Source organism: Triticum urartu, chromosome 2A (assembly GCF_056163025.1).
Source record: "Triticum urartu cultivar PI428250 chromosome 2A, HENAU_Tu73, whole genome shotgun sequence".
NCBI classification, from domain to species: domain Eukaryota; kingdom Viridiplantae; phylum Streptophyta; class Magnoliopsida; order Poales; family Poaceae; genus Triticum; species Triticum urartu.
Genome location: NC_141874.1, coordinates 507,535,400 through 507,549,707, shown reverse-complemented (window position 1 = coordinate 507,549,707; position 14,308 = coordinate 507,535,400). Strand labels below are relative to the sequence as shown.

At 44.0% G+C, this 14,308-nt stretch overlaps 1 pseudogene; it reads right to left on the bottom strand.

The window, feature by feature from the left end:
- Positions 1 to 6,714: 6,714 nt before the first annotated feature.
- Positions 6,715 to 13,980, bottom strand: LOC147985663 (uncharacterized; annotated as a pseudogene).
- Positions 13,981 to 14,308: the final 328 nt, after the last annotated feature.

Below are 14,308 nucleotides of genomic sequence, written 5' to 3'. Positions count from 1 at the left end.
CATGTTCATATTTCAAGGTGCACTAAATTATTGCATGCGATGATTAAGGCTGGCCATAATGGTGGTATCTTAGCTGGTATCATGCACACGAGAATAGCAAACATGCTGATGTGGCAAAGAATTAAAGAAGAGAGGGGGGTTAGAGTAACTAGAGTTCATGCATGCATTGGTAAACACATTTTTTTGTGGAGAACAACAACACTAGTTGAGTACTTTTGCAGACTTCAAAAACTATTCCACAATGTATCAACATTCACAATGTCAAATCAATATTTTTACACTCATTATAAAACGTAGTTCTTATACTCCCTCCTTCCATCTATATAGGGCCTAATGCGTTTTTCGAGGCTAACTTTGACCAAATGTTAGAGCAATAATATATGACACGCAACTTACACAAAGCACATCATCATTTTCGTATGTGAAAGAAGCTTTCAATGATATAATTTTCACATTATGCATGTCATGTAGTATTAATTTTATCAATAGTCAAAGGCGGTCTTGAAAACGCATTGGGCCCTATATAGATGGAAGGAGGGAGTACTCATTATAATCAGTACTCCCTCCGTCTAGGTGAGCAAGTCATCTTAGATTGTGCACTGTGACCAAGGAGGAGGCGAAAATGAGAGATCTTAATGTTTATTTGCTAATTAATAGCATTGCATGCAATGAACTAACCACTGCATGTCGTGTTTGGTAGTCTCAAGTCATTAAAAGCATGCACACCCACATCTCCTATTGGTTGATATGTCAAGAAACAAGAAATGAGGTAGAAGTTAATGCGCCCCACCTAAGTGTTTTGGGAGTATTGTAGATATTGATATTTTTAGTATAAATTTGGTTGTGGGATTTCATTGATGCCTGTCAAAGCGTTGACAGGTTTGTTATGCGTGACCTGAAGATGAAAGCGTTGAGCATCTTGAAGTTGATCAACAATCTTCAATTGTCAAAGATTAGCCGTTCGGCCAATAAGGTGGCACACATAATCTCTAAGTATAGCTTTGACAATAGATTAGATGGTATTCTTGTAAATAATGTACCACCCTGTGTGGTGAATATTGTATCGAATGAGTGTACTGGTGTGGCTGGTTAATTAATATAAGGTAGTGTTCAAAAAAAAGTATAAATTTGGTCAAACACTTTGCAAACGGTTTGTGGGAGTAAAAAGGACCAGAAGGAGTATCATGCATGCGGAGTAGGCAAAAAAATTGCTTGTCTAAAAAAGGCAAAATAAATTGCTCATTTATAGCCGGTCGAAGTCTCAAAGGGTGCGACTGCGCGAGGGAGGTGAAGATCGTGGGAGGCGCGATGTTTGACGGAATTAAGTGAAGTTAAATCCACACACCGGCATGGCGTGCGAACAGGCAGAAGCTATACCGTCAGGCCTACGATATGGGTCTAGTAGACATGACATCTAGTGGGTCCCGCATAGTTCTTGAGAACTCTTTGGGGGCTTGCAGCCGTTTATCCACTGGGCAAGCCAGCAACCCCACGCAGTTCGCACGCCCTACTCGTCCCCGTCTTCTACCTTACAACAGTTCGCTCCCAGTCGTCCTGTCCTTTCACATTAGTTCGCTCCCAGTTTTTTTGCGGGGTACAACCCTCCTCCAAAATCCATGGCCTCCCAAATCTCCATGGTCGCCGCTGAGTACCAGGTTAGAGCCATCACCGGCGATCAGTTCATCGTCATCTACACACGTGGATCCGACACGGTGAAAGCATGGCTTGCTCGCTTCCTACGCATGTTCAACAGTTCAACGGATGAGTGGGTCGCTGGTCTAGATGTTGAGTACATCACAGTCATGGGACGAGAGAAGGATCTAAAGGACGAAGAGAGGAAGAAGCCCGCCATGATCCAGGTTTGCGTACATAACATTTGCTTGGTCTACCACATATGCCATGCCGACGTTGAGTGCCAGGATTTTAAGAACTTCCTCAAGGACAAAAGAGTGAAATTCGTTACTGTAGGCTTTAAGAACGATAGTGACATCCTGCGTCGGATAGGTCTCGTTGTAGGCTAGCCCTTGGATCTCCAGAAGGCAAGCCTGGTGTCCTCCTCTCAACCTTCAATGCTGACCCTGGCAGCAGCCATGATTGATCCTTTGTATGCTAAACTGAAGAAACCTCATCACGAGTTTCATCATACATGGGAGTCGAAGACATTAGATGAAGATCACATCCTGTATGCAACAATGGATGCCTACCTTTGTTTAAATATCTACAAGGGTTGGATTAAGAAGCAGAGCCTAGTGTCCGATTCAAGCAAAGAAGCATCGGCGAAGAGGAAGAGGAAGAGGGACGAGGACAAAGTCGAGGACGTGGACTCGGACTCCAAGTAGGTGGCAGTGCCATCACTCATGCTGGTTCTACTGCAGTGTCAAGCGGACTAGTTGCTTATTAGTTTATTTTCAAGGGTGTGTTGTGCTGAGGCCCCAGCAGAACTATGTTTATGTTCTTTCTCGTTATTTGAACTCTTTAGTACGTAGAGTAGTACTAGTACTATGTCTTACTATTGTTCTTCTTGAAGTTGGTACTACTGCTCGTATTTTCGTGTTCCTACTGTACTTAATACGTACGTACAAGTAGTATAATTTGGGTCAGTCAATTTGTGAAAGAAGTTCGATGGAGCGAAGGAAGAAGACGGCAGAAGAGGTGGAAGAAGCCCTTCTAGCCATCCATGTTGCATCAAATGGCTCACATGAGTCGACTGACCGAAATTGCTCCTTCAGATTGCAGGATCCATGTGGCATTCAAGGTCTCGAAGGTAGATTCCGCGTCCGCACCCGGTTTGCGGGCTCGATGCGCGCGTGACCGGCTTCCGCCGCGACAGCCACCATGCGCGCCTCCTCCGCGCAGGCGGAGACGACAATGACACGCTAGTTCCTCCTCGCCGGCGTGCTAGAGCACGCGCTCGTCCTCCTCTTCGTACGCTGCGTGCATAGACGCGGCTCCACCAGCTGCTCGCCTGCTTAGCAGCATGGCGGCATCGCGAGGAGGGACTGCAGATGTCGTGAGCGGGCGAGCCTTCGGCTTCATGGCACAGGGATGGCGGCAACACGATGGTGATGGGCGAGAAATTGTTGGCCGGAGCAGGCGGGCGCCGGCATGCGCAACGGTTGCGACGGCATATTGATGAGTGCACGTGTGGGAGCTTACTTTAGTTTTATATATAAGGTTGGTCAAACTTAAACGAAAACCATACTAGTACACGTAAACATTAGACTTAGGCAGCGCTTTTATTAGTTACTAGCTTATGTTCTTGCCCATTGTGACCAGCCTTAGTACCACGGCCATGATACAGAATCCTGTGCAAGCGCGTGAACCGCGGCCGCGCGGTCGATCAAACAGTGTGTCACCGTGTCGCGCTCGAAGGACATCCACCGAACCTTTTTGTGTGTGTGAAAACAATCCTCGAATATTACTCAACTTTTTTTCTTGTGAAAGTTCTTGACGCTGCAATATTTCCATATATTTGAATTTAGCTCCAGTTCGTGTTTATTTGGATTTGGACGCTTTAGGTGCGCCCTAGTTTTTTTAATACTGAGAGAGAACGTGTGTATGTGTCCATATGTGTGTTGTGGCGGAAGGGCAATGTGGAGACGGTGTGCGTGTGATACAGACATAGAGAGGTGTGAATGTGCAAATGATCATGCATGAGTGAGACATAGACAGATGCCGATACGTTGTGTATACATGAGACAACGGTCTTCTAGTTTACTTGTGTGTGTGTGAGAGAGAGAGAGGGAGAGAGAGATAGAGAGAGGAGCATCTGTAACACAACAACCATCTCTCTCGATTCGTTCGTCCCTCGCACGGTCGCATGCAACACATGCATCAACGCGCACATTTTGACACCCTCACCCGGCCCCTGCCCACCTCAAGGCCCGCACAATCTCTTCGTGAATACCCATTTCTCTCTTTAGGTTTGTTTTCTCTCAATATCTGACACACACACACACATGCAGCACAACACACACACACACAAACACAGACACACACACAGACACATGCAGCACAACACACACACACACACTCCCCCGAGCACACAATTCATCCCCATCCAAGGTTATACGGCGACCACTCTCGCTTGTGCTTCTTTGCACCCCAACATGCACAACACCTCAATCTTCAAAGAGGGCAATGAGCAGATCGAAGACGGCGACCACACCGCACTAGAGAATGCGGGGTCATTTGGAAGCAGGGTGATGTGACGATGGCTGACTGACTCCTCCCCCACCCTCTCTCTCTCTTGCACAAAATTACCAATCCCTCTCTCCCCCGCACAAAATTGTCAATCCCTCAACCCACGAGATCCTTCCCCTCTCGTCCATGTTTATCTGCTCTCTCATCAAACATATTGTCTCTTCTCCTTCCACATATACAGAATTCAGATGCACACGCATCTCATGTATATTACATGTATGCATCTTTCTCACAGACCTAACTTCTTCCTCTCTCTTTCTCTCTCTCTATCTCTCTCTCTCTGTCTCGTTGGGTTTGTCTCCTACTCTCTCGTCCACATACATACAATCTTTCCCGCCCTATCTGCTTCATCTTCAAAAGCTCTCTCTGCATGTTTCATTCACACATTGGGATATGTCAAAATGTTGCTTCTATAATGGCTGATGTAGAGTTATGGTTGTTCTTGTTGCATCCTACAAAGTAATAACTATGAAATGCATTTAGATTCTCATTTGACTGGGATTATGTGAGTTTGAGCATGTTGTGAAGTACTATAGACCTTGTATACATCTTGGGATTCAACAATGATTGTAACTATTGAATTGTATAGACCATTATATTCGAAGTCAATAGCCTAATATATTTATTTCACAATTTCAACAAATGATTAGTTCACTACAAACTAAGAAAACAAGTGTGTACTCCCTCTGTTTTTATTTAAGTCCGCGTATTAGCATTGGTCAAAGTCAAGTTTTGTAAACTCTCAGAAAGCTTATAACAAAAAAATATTAACATATACAATAACAAATAACTACCATTACATTCATTATTGAATGTACTTTCACATCATACATATTTGTTATGGTAAATGTTTATATTTTTCTATAAACTTGGTCAAACTTTAGGAAGTTTGACTTCGCTCAAACCTAATATGCAGAGTTTACTACTACTACTACTTGCTAGTTTCTTAGCCGAATCACTCAACACGCCACAAGGGGAGTCCAGTGTCACAAAATTTTGAGGTCTGCGGGAAAATCTCCCGCGACCCTGATTCGAGCAGTGGGAAGTTACCATCATAGCCTTCGGAACACGCCTGCGGATGACGCTTGGTAGGGGGCTGTTTTCGTAACTTCAGGTTCACCCTACCCAGCCAACCCCACCCCGGCACCCAGAGTAGTACACCTGAATACTCCCCAATTTCTATCCCCACCGCAAAATAGACTTCTCCACGGCACCGCAGCCTTCGTGCTCCTCCCCTTTACATCGGCGCACTCGTCCACCGCGGCGCATCTGCCTCATCGACGACCTCGTACGCCGCACTAGAGCCGGTCCACCATCGTCGTCATACACGGAGCCTCTTCCCCAGCATCGTCTTCCACGGTCTCGGATCTGCTTCCTAGAAGCCGACGCCAGGCGCAGAAGTACCACCGTCGTGGACAATGAACTAACTCTCGTTGCCGACCATGACTCACAGAGGCCGGCGCGACCATCGTTCTCCTCCTCGATTGGTAATGTGTGTATTGAATCACTTAGCAGTACATGTGCAGTTCCAATTTTGTTCATACCTACCCTTCAAATTTCCTGGGTGCTATTGTTCCCGTAAAAGTAATTGGTTATAGCCTCCATTGTCCAACAGAATATCAGCTTGTAATTGTGTGTCGCTCCTGTATCGCACTGTGCTTAGGTAGGTTTTTCATCTGCAACCAGTAGTGTGGCAAATGATGGAATGGTTTTTAGAACTAGCAAAATCCCATGCATTGCACGCATCAAGATGCATTTGTATGAGTAGTTTATCTTGTTGGAGATGCTCTAACATGGCAGACGAGTGCTTTAATGTTGCCCACAAGATGCGCGAGTATTACTAGTAGTATATTTTTCTTGCCATGTTGAGATTTTAAAACCATGAGTGCGAACATGCAGAGGAGCAATGAAGACCAAACACGGGATATTCGGGACATCTTCAAGGAGCGTGGCAAGTTAAAGAGGAGCTGCACCGAACCTGTAAAACGAGCTTTGGTAAGTAACACCCTTTCAATTACTATCATGTATCCTCGTGTTCTTCGATGTGTATATGTTGTAGTTTCTGTTTCTCTTAAGCGTGGTGTTCTTTGATGTGTAATAAGAAGAGTCTTAATCGTCCTAATGCTTTCGTTTTTAGCTTGATGTAGGAAGTGGGTGTTCTCACCTTGTAGTCCATTTTTATTTATTTTTTCCTTTTGAATTCACTTCTTCGAGTTCTGTTTATCTAGCTTCTACTAATGTAATGATCAAACCTCGAAGGATTTGAGTCTCTGTGCTTACCGGGCTAGTCCCTGGATCGAACTCGCTAGCACACACAGTATAGATGAATACCAGAATAGCAAGTGCATCATTTATTACAATGTATGATCCAGAATGTATAATATAAAACAATCTGCATAGCACTTGGCTAGCTTTATTCAATCAAACAATAGAAAGTAGCAGAAAATAACGATGAGTCCCATCATAGCCCACTGGCGATGCTGAGTGCAGACTCGCGACCCTAACGGTACCTTACTCTTCATCTGAATATCCTGCAACATGAGACGTTGCAGCCATATAGGTCAATACTTGGAATGTATTGGCAAGTTACACAGGAGTAATAATAAAGCAAACATACATGTATATGCATAGTACAACAAAGGAAGGCTTGAGGGTTTATTTTTGCAGAAAGCTGATTTTATCCTCATAACTACCTAATAGTCAAATTTTTATTTAGTTCTTTTATTACTACAATTAAATACACAAGGTTGAGTTGGCAAAATCAACTCCAACCTACCCTTTATTAAGTTGCCCACAAATATTATTAAGTGTCACATCTGTCAAGATCATCCAACAACTGTAATGGCATAGTGGCTCAAATTTACCCATAACCGGGGCACGGCTAATCATGATTAGTTTTAATACTCTGCAGAGTTTAGTACACTTTACCCACTGGACCCAATCCGAAGATTGAGACGAAGTCTTTCAGAAGAGGTTCCCTTGACCACCTGACGGCCACATCCCACCTACATATGCTACATCATCGACACTGTCTGGGCCAGGGTTCCAACAACTGATCAACTAAGCCAGAGCCCATATAGCCAGTGGCCACACATGGAAGCTACTAGTCACTAAGTCTGTCTGATCTTTTTGAGCCTGGGCGGCATTCCACTTAGGGTGCACTCTCATGAGCGCATGGCCTTAGAAAAGGTGCAAGACCCCATGATGCCTTCCCTCAACACCAAGCAATACCACTTCCGCCCAGAGGTGAGTTAAATCCTGAGTTACTACTCAATTTGTTAAATATATATAATCCTCACATAAACTCAATGAATACACGAACCACCCCCGTCTACAAAGCATAGCAACCTACCACTACCACGACTTGCAAAGACGGGAAGATAGCTCATCAGCATAGCAAAAATAATATAGTATTCCTATACATGCATATATTCATAGTGTGATATAACTACATGCATAGAAAACAATAGGTAAAGGATGACCAACATGTAACTTGCCTTGGTTCTGGTTCAGCAAGTCACACTCCTGACAATAGCTCGCGTCGCACTCTGGACAATCTACACGTTTCACACAATTCAACAAATCAATCACCGGAACATGAAAAGATCCAAAACAAAACCAACAGCAAGGAAAACATTTTAAAAACTCAACAACAAAAGATTAACAGAACCTAAAATGCACTATGGTCAATGCAAAAAGAATCACTCGATTCCGATAAACGGTTTGAGAGTTATGGCCTCCGGAAGATTTATTTCAAATTCAAATGAATTCAAATTTGAACAGAGCAAACATGTGCAAAGTTGGTACTGTGATAATGTGCCGATTTTTGTGAGATCATAGGAAAAAGAATTACCTAATTTGGATATACAGATTAGGAGTTATAGCTAATGGAAGTTTTGGTGAAATCTGAAAATAAAACAAAAGCAAAACAAAAAACTCCTGGTACTGTAGCGAACTCCTGAGCTGTTCCTGTAGCGAAGTGCCACGTGGCAGCGGGTGATTGGTTGAAGACCTCCTGTGCGTGTGCGTGCTCACCAGAAACAGAAAAACGGCGGCGGCGGTCGGGTGTCGTCGGCGGCGGCTCTCCGGTGGGTCTCCGGCGAGGGTGAAGTGGCGGATGGGTTCAGCGACGAGTGGCGGAGGTGGTGGTGGTGTCGGACGGCGGCGATACGTCCTCTGTAGGCGACAGCGGCGAGGTGAACCTCGATGCTTCGGCGAAATTGGGCGTCGGCGGCGGCGTCGTTCTGGTGGTCTGTAGGTCACCCCGAGGTGTCAAACGAGCGGCAACTGAGAGGGGGTCCGAGAGGAACAAGCGGAGCGGCCGGGTATGATCTTACAGCCAAGAAAACGACTGGTGAAATGGCGGCATCTCGAGCTCCTCCGGCGAGATCCGTTTCGCCCTAGCTGAAGCGTGCGGCAGCGAGGAAGAACAACGAGTGGATGCGGGGTTTCCCTGGGTCTTCTGCTTGCACACGGCGACTCGGGAGCGCTCGAGGTGGAGTAGGAACGTGGGGTGAACCGGCTCGGCCTCGGCGTGCGTGCGGTGCGCGCGTGTGGTGTCCGGCTCGGGGAAGCAGAGGAACAGGCGTGCGGTGGGGCCCACTGGTCAGCGACGGGAGGCGAGGGGCGATGCGGATCGGGCGCAGCGGTGCGGAGCACCGCTTCGGTCGAAGTGGGCTGCGGGGTGTGCTGGGTCGTGGCGTTGGCTTGCTGGGCCGTGGTGCGGAGCTGCGCTGTGCTGCGCTTCCCTTTTTTGTTTTAAAAAAAACTATAGCAGCTAATAACTAAAAATAAAACAACAGTATAAAAACTAAATAAAAAAATACATAGACACACAGTAAAAATCTATACTGCTAATATAAACTACAGGAACACTAGTTCCTCACCTAATGCAATTTTAGAAATTCATTTTGATGTAAAAGGCCACACAAACAGTAAAATAACACACAATTAAAATACTTTGAAGATCACAAAAATTACCAGAACATATCATATGAACTGTAAATAATATTCTGCACATTATGAACATTTTTAAAATAGGGGAGAAGTCATGTTATCTCCACTCCAAATAAATTGCCTTTTGTTGCATAATGATTTGAATATTCTGAAAAAGCAAATAATGCAATAAAAATATGATATGCATATGAATGATCTATTAACATCCTAATTTAATAAAATTGGGATGTTACAAACCTACCCCCCTTAAGATGAATCTCGCCCTCGAGATTCGGGCTGGCTAGCAAATAGGTGTGGGTGATCCTGCTTGAGATCTTCCTCTCGTTCCCAGGTAGCTTCCTCCTCTGTGTGATGATCCCGCTGAACCTTGCATAACTTGATTGTCTTGGTGCGAGTAACTCTCTGTGCTGTCTCCAGAATCTTAACAGGCTTCTCCTCATATGTCAAATCACTCTCCAACTGAATTGCCTCAAGTGGCACTGTGTCCCTCAATGGAACATCCATCATCTCTGCATGGCACTTCTTCAACTGAGATACATGAAACACATTATGAACTCCTGACAAGGATTCTGGCAACTCCAGCTGATAATACCTCCCCTCTACGCTCCAAGATCTTGTAAGGCCCCACAAAACGTGGTGCTAACTTACCCTTGATTCCAAACCTCTTAATCCCACGAAGTGGTGAAACTCTAAGATATGCATGGTCTCCTACCTCATATGTCACCTCCTTACGTTTTGCATCTGCATAACTCTTCTGTCTGGACTGTGCTATCTTCAGCCTGTCACGAATCAACTTGACCTTCTCCTCAGCATCTCTGATCAAGTCTGGTCCAAAGAATTGACGTTCTCCAACCTCATCCCACATCAACGGTGTCCTGCACTTCCTACCATACAATACCTCAAATGGTGCCATCTTCAGACTAGCCTGATAACTGTTATTATATGAGAACTCTGCATAAGGTAAATTATCATCCCAACTGGACCCATAGTCCAAAGCACAAGCTCTCAACATATCCTCCAAAATCTGATTTACCCTCTCTGTCTGCCCATCTGTCTGTGGATGGAAAGTTGTACTAAACTCCAGCCTGGTGCCCAAGGATTCATGCAACTGACGCCAAAATTTGGATGTGAACTGAGTACCTCTATCAGACATTACCTTCCTTGGAACTCCATGCATACAAACAATTTTAGACATATAAATTTTTGCTAGCTGAGCACTGGTATAAGTAGTCTTTACCGGGATGAAGTGAGCAACTTTAGTCAGACGATCAACAACTACCCAAATAGAATCATATCCTGACCGAGTCCGGGGTAGACCTGTAACGAAATCCATACCAATCTCATCCCACTTCCATTCAGGTGTAGGCAATGGTTGTAACAAACCTGCTAGTCTCTGATGTTCCGCCTTAACTCTTTGGCACACATCACATGTTGCAATATACCCAGCAATTTCCCTCTTTAGGCTAGGCCACCAAAATCTTTCCCTCAAATCCAAATACATCTTAGTATTACCTAGGTGAATAGAATAAGGTGAATCATGCGCCTCCTGAAGAATCAACTTCCTGATATCTGCATCCTGAGGTACACAAATACGCTTCTCAAACCATATGGCCCCATGTTCATCCTCATGGAAACCTTCTGCCTTACCTTTAACCATATTCTCTTTTATCTCAGCAATCTCCTTATCATTCTTTTGAGCTTCTCTAATCCTGTCAAGCAAAGTAGGCTTTACCTCAAGTGTTGCTAAATATCCCTTAGGAACCATCTCCGACCTGAGATTCCTGAACTGTTCACATAACTCGGGTGGCATATTATCAATATTAATTGCATTAGCATGGCTCCTACGACTCAATGCATCAGCAACAACATTAGCCTTACCAGGATGATACTGCACATTCAAATCATAATCCTTAATAAGCTCCAACCATCTCCTCTGCCTGAGGTTCAAATCCTTCTGAGTAAAAATATACTTCAAGCTCTTATGATCAGTAAATATATCACAATGATTACCAATAAGATATGGCGTCCAAGTTTTCAATGCATGCACAACTGAAGCTAACTCCAAATCATGTGTAGGATAATTGTGCTCATGATTCTTAAGCTGACGTGAAGCATATGAAACAACTTTACCTTCCTGCATCAAAACACTCCCAAGTCCTTGACGAGAAGCATCACAATATACCTGGAAGTCCTTATGTATATCCGGCAGAGTTAAGACTGGTGCCGTAACCAAACGCTGCTTCAATTCCTGAAAGCTGGCTTCACATTCATCAGTCCAAACAAACTTCTTCTCCTTCTTCAATAATTCAGTCATAGGCTTTGCAATCTTGGAAAAGTTCTCAATAAACCTCCTGTAATAACCTGCAAGGCCCAAAAAGCTGCGAATCTCTCCAACTGTCGTGGGTGTCTCCCACTCTGTAACTGCAGCAACCTTAGATGGATCAACTGCAACTCCATTACCTAACACAACATGTCCAAGGAATGCTACCTCATCCAGCCAAAACTCACATTTGCTAAACTTGGCATACAACTGATGTTCCCTTAGTTTCTCCATTACCAAACGCAGATGCACCTCATGCTCTTGCTTATTCTTGGAGAACACCAATATATCATCAATGAAAACAACCACAAATTTATCCAAGAACTCCATAAACACCTTGTTCATCATATTCATGATGTATGCAGGGGCGTTAGTCAATCCGAATGACATAATAGTATATTCATACAACCCATACCTCGTGGTAAAAGCAGTCTTGGGAATATCTTGCTCATGAATCCTTAACTGATGATAACCAGAACGAAGATCAATCTTAGAAAACACAGTAGCTCCCTCCAACTGGTCAAATAGATCATTTATCATAGGCAAAGGATACTTATTCTTAATGGTTACCTCATTCAGAGAATGATAATCAACACACATCCTCAAGGTCCCATCCTTCTTCTCCACAAACAAAACTGGAGCTCCCCAAGGTGATGAACTTGGGCGAATAAATCCTTGTGCCTGCAATTCTCTTATCTGCTTCTTCAATTCTTCCAACTCTTTAGGAGGCATTCTATACGGTCTCTTTGCAATAGGTCTAGTGCCCGGTATTAAATCAATAAGAAACTCAATATCTCTATCTAGTGGCATACCTGGCAACTCCTCTGGAAACACATCTGGATAATCTCTCACAACTGGCACCTCTTCCAGGCTACCCCCCTTAAGAGAGTTCACCTGCACTTGATTACGCTTATACTTACACACATATTTGATCCTCTTCCCTCCTGGTGCACTGAGAGTAATAAATCGACTAGCACAATCAATACGACATTTATATAACTGCGACCAATCCATACCCAAAATAATATCCAGACCTTGTGACTTCAATATAATCAAATCCGTAGGAAAATCGTGCTTTCCAATAGACAAAGTCAACTGATGGCAACCAACACCTGCTATCATCTCAGCTCCTGGGGAACTCACTCTAATAGGCATACTAAGTGTTTTGGTTGGCAATCCATGTTTATCAACAAATACCCTCGAAATAAATGAATGCGATGCACCCGTATCAAAAAGAACAAGCGCGGGTACTGAGTTAATCAAGAACTTAGCAATCACTGCATCAGGTTCATTATAGACCTCCTCAACATTAACATGGTTGACATGACCCTTTTGGAATGGGTTTGGCTTGCTGGATCCTGAGTTCTTCGCCCCCGGGCAATATGTGGCATAGTGCCCCATAGCCTTACACCTGAAGCACTGCACCTGACTCAAATCCCTTGGCGCACGTGTAACCTAGTGGTTCTGGTTATTGTTCCCTCCATTGCCATTACCATTTCCATTACCTCTGTCATTGCCATTGTTACTCTTGTGCCCATTATGATGATGGTGGCCATTATGGTTGTGGCCATTCCCTCCATGATGATTATGATCATTACCTCCATGATGATTATGTCCATTACCTCCATGATGATTATGTCCATTACCTCCATTACCATGATATGAAGTGCGTGGTTTCTGCTGTGGTCCTGAATTATACCTATTATTGTTGTTGTACTTCCTCTTGCGATTCTCTATGGCATGTTGCTTTCCATCCAACACAATGGCCTTATCAATTAGGTCCTGACAATTCCTAAAAGTGGCCACTGTCAACTAAAGGCTCAAGTCATCATTTAGGCCCTCCAAAAATTTCTCCTGGCTAGCTGCATCAGTGTTAACATCATTAGGAGCATAACGTGCAAGATTATTAAATTCCTCCACATAAGCATTAAATGTGCGACCTCCCTGGCGCAAACTGTGAAACTCCTTCTTTTTTAGACTCATAGCACCAGTAGACACATGTGCAGCGCGAAAAGCATCCTGAAACTGAGGCCATGTGATGGTAGCAATGGGATAAGTGACCAAGTAATTGTCCCACCAAGCTGCAGCAGGACCCTCCAACAAATGTGAGGCAAACCTCACCCTCTCTGCATCAGTGCATCCAACCGTCTCCAGGTTCCTATTGACTGCATGGAGCCAGTCATCAGCAACAATAGGTTCAGGGGAACTGGAGAACCTCTAAGGATTCAACCTCAAGAACCTGGTAAGCATATCCACAGGTGGAGGTGGCGGCGGGTTGTTGTTGTTATTGTTGTTGTTCTGGTTCTGAGTAAGCAACTGGATCAACTGGGCCTGACCCTCAATAACCTGCTGTATGTATGGTGGTACTCCATTGCCATTGTTGTCTCCTCCTGCAGTATTACGTCTAGTATCACGCCTCGGTGGCATCTGGTGGACAAGCATAGAAGAGTTATAGATATAATAGGGCCAAGGCTATGTATATATAAATATATTCTATACATATGCATAATATGATCAAACCAACAAAACACAACAACGAATAACACCAACAAACAAACAACAAACAATATGGTAATATTATATATATAGTAGAATAATTTCGACACTAAGCAATTTAACAAACAACTACCAATCAAGCAAACAATCTGGTATCTTCATACCACGAAAGTGGCATAATCAGATACGCTAAGACGATAACGTTGCAATATAAAACAAACATGAATGGTGGTCTTAGCACTAGTTCCTACTTAACTGTTCAAGATACTTGAGGGGGTTAACTAATAAACAGTAAGAAGGATAGTTAGTCTATAAAATAACTTTCACTCCTAT